Here is a 3,256-nt window from a genome sequence, read left to right on the forward strand (position 1 = left end):
GTGCATTCTTTATAATGCAACCGAGTCAAGCCGACTCCGGAGGTGGCGGTATACACCTTAAAGTTGTTTGCAATCCGCCAAAAAACCGAGAGAAGAAGTTTCAGAAGCGTAGCGTCGTGCGTGCAGGCTCGCAGTTTTGTTATTGATTCGGGTTTAATTCGGGTATTAATTAACTTTAAAACATTAATATGTAGTTGTTACCTTCACTCCACAAACTGCAGCGACTAAAAACCAGGCCTTGTCCTTTCTGATGTTGTGCTTGTAGTAAGCGTTGGTTACATCATATAAAATAGTGTGTTTTTCCACTTCCATGATGAAAACCTTGTCGTCCATTGTGCGTATCGTAGTGGAGGTGTTGTGATGAAGAAGGGGGGTCTGCTAAATTAGTATATGTGGGGGATGCTCACCTTTTCACTTCCTGCGAGGGGGGGCTGCCTGCCGACCTTACGTTACGGCTGCGCCACGGCAAAAATAGGATTCATCCTAATTTTAGTGAATTAATTTCGGAAAAAGAAAAAAAAAAAGTTTGAGAAACACTGCGCTAGTGGATTGTCAAAGAAAAAAATGTCTATGCAAACGTTATTATTAATAATAATTTTGATTTTTTTACATTTTTATTTTGTAATCATCTCAAAACCCCCCACTTTGGGAACCCCTGGACTAGAGTGGCCGCGATCCTTACGACCGCCACGGCGCAGACGGACCCGGTGGAAACTGGGGGTAAGGCTTCGTGTCCTAGATTATATTTCCTACATCAGCTCCCCACGTTTTATACGAGCCAGCTTAAAGTGACCGTTTTAAACACGTTTGCTTTCTGTTATATTTTTGTCATTGCTAATCTGTGTTGTTGTTACCTGCAGGCGGACTGCTGTGTTTGGCCTGCCGCTCAGATGATCAACTTCTACTTCCTCTCACCCCAATTCCGAGTTGTGTATATCAACTTTGTCACTTTAGGCTGGGACACCTACCTGTCGTACTTGAAACACAGAGTAAGTCAGCCGCACAGGTGATGCAAAGTAAACAGCGTGGTTTTAACTTTTTTCAGAAAAGTTATTATTATTGAATTGGAAATTTCACACCAACTCAAAAGCGATCCAACAATTATTAATTGTCTTTCAACATTGACTACTGTACATATTCTGTCTTAAATAAGAAAGGAAGGCCTTTCTATAAAGCATTTCAAAACTCTTATCCACCATTTATGTGCTCATATTATGAATTTTGTCAGTTTGCTACTTGCTCAGTAGTAGAATAGTGAAGCAATGTTATTTATGTTGATGTGTGTTTTGGTTTCTTTTGTGTCGTCAGGATGACAGCCCCCACACTGAGCCTTTATCAGACGGCAGTGCTGTGGATGTACAGCAGGAAGCACTCCCACCGTCTAAACCTCTGGAGAAGAAGAATAATTAGAGTTGGACTGAATGCTTGACTCTTATGTCATATATATATATATATATAGGAGGCCAAGAATATTTTGCTGTTTTTATCAAACTTATTTTTCGGCCTTTGCAAAATTGCAATACTGAACACAAAACAGATTTATTTCTTCTCAAACAAATGGCTCCTCTCTCAAGTTTAAAACGACCACCTGTTCCTGCATGAACTCAGAGGAGTTTTGGATGCTAAAGTGGAAGTGCTGGAACACTTTTTTTATTTATATCTGAATGATATGCACTCCTTTAAGAATATTCAGGGAAGAAAAGCTGCTTTACTGCCTGTCATGCGATTTCCTCAGATGGCATGAGTGTAACCGCCGCCATTAACATGTCATAACATGGATGGAGGGGTCAAACAAACACAACAGAAGCTGACCACTTTGTTTCCAGTGTGTTCCAGACATCAACTCTGACATATTAGTGTACTTAAATTACATGATACTTTTTTACATAATGTTATTTTGACCTAACTATCATCTTTCCATACCTAATCAAGTCGTAAGAATTGACAACATTGCCCTGTTTTAAACGCGAAATGTTCATATGTATGTAACAACATGTTGGTATTGAGAACATGACGTTAAACGACACGAGGTAAAATGCGTTCAATGACACGGTAAATGTTGTTTAAGCAGCACGCTTTACGCCTTACCATGAGCTCATGTTGCGTTTTTAGTGTGAAGCTTTTGTGAAGATTTCAACTGTCAAATTTCCAATAGAGTGGCATTCCTTTATATTTTTTATATTTCTCGTTTGACATAAAATATAAAACAGCTATGATTTTATTATCATATTTACGTGTGCTATCCTTGCCTTAATATGTAGACTGGTGCTACAACATGTTTTCATGCCAAATAACCCTGTCTGCAGTTACTCCCTTTGAGGTACCGATAAAAATACCTCACTTTGTGATTACGCTCATATTCTATAAAATAAAATATTTACTAAATTGTTATCATATCAAACTGATTCCTCAGATAAATGTGTGGACTTGATTCAAGACACGCTGAAGATGTGGAATTCATTTATTTTTCAAACTGCAGTGTTTTTTACTATATCGATGTGTGACTTGATGAACTGTACTGTAACTCTACAGCTGTTGATTTATGAATGAAGCACTCTTAGTTTTGGCATATCAGGTGAATAATCAGTATTTTTGTTGATAGACATGATGTTGACATGAAAGTGGAAATCTGTGAAGCAATACTGTAAATATATTTAATTTCTTTGTTCAAATCATCTTTGATGTTGCTGTGTGCTTTTCCATCATTTCGAAACTGCCAATTATCTTTAGAACATATTTATACATACTAATCTGTGTAGAAACACAAAAAAGAAATCTGAAATCTGATGAATTGAAATATAAATATACATTGTGTTGGATTCAAAACATATAGTCGTTTACAATCTTTTTTTACAAAAATCACATTTATTATCAAAGTACCAAAAGTGAAATACAATGGCCAATTTCAGAATCATATGTTACTGAATCAAAAATAATAATACATTCATATGAATATCACTTAAATGTGTTAGTTGGAAAGGTGGGAATGCTGTTGTAATGGTAGTTTCACCTACAGTAATACATAACGTATCAGTGTATATATATTTTGTGTTATATGAATCTAAAAAGTGGTAGCTTAAAGGATCAAATAAATGTAGTGGTGTCTAAACATAGTGACGCTGAATGGGTTTCAAAACTATGGTGAAATATGTGGGGTGCAAATGTGTAACAGTCATGCTAATCAGCTCTATGTGCATTTGAGTTACTTGTTTAAACCTGTGTTGCTGCTATGCCATGTCACCATTTGTAAATACAT

The 3,256-nt window shown here is 36.7% G+C and overlaps 1 long non-coding RNA gene across 1 annotated transcript; it reads left to right on the forward strand.

Moving 5' to 3' along the window:
• Window positions 1-687: 687 nt before the first annotated feature.
• On the forward strand, window positions 688-2,675 carry LOC104946907 (uncharacterized). Its single transcript, XR_798507.1, has 3 exons — window positions 688-720; window positions 861-989; window positions 1,309-2,675. It is a non-coding gene; the product is annotated as an uncharacterized lncRNA (long non-coding RNA).
• Window positions 2,676-3,256: the final 581 nt, after the last annotated feature.

This window comes from Notothenia coriiceps, unplaced genomic scaffold (genome assembly GCF_000735185.1).
Source record: "Notothenia coriiceps isolate Sejong01 unplaced genomic scaffold, NC01 NC01_scaffold00011632, whole genome shotgun sequence".
Taxonomy (NCBI): Eukaryota; Metazoa; Chordata; class Actinopteri; order Perciformes; family Nototheniidae; genus Notothenia; species Notothenia coriiceps.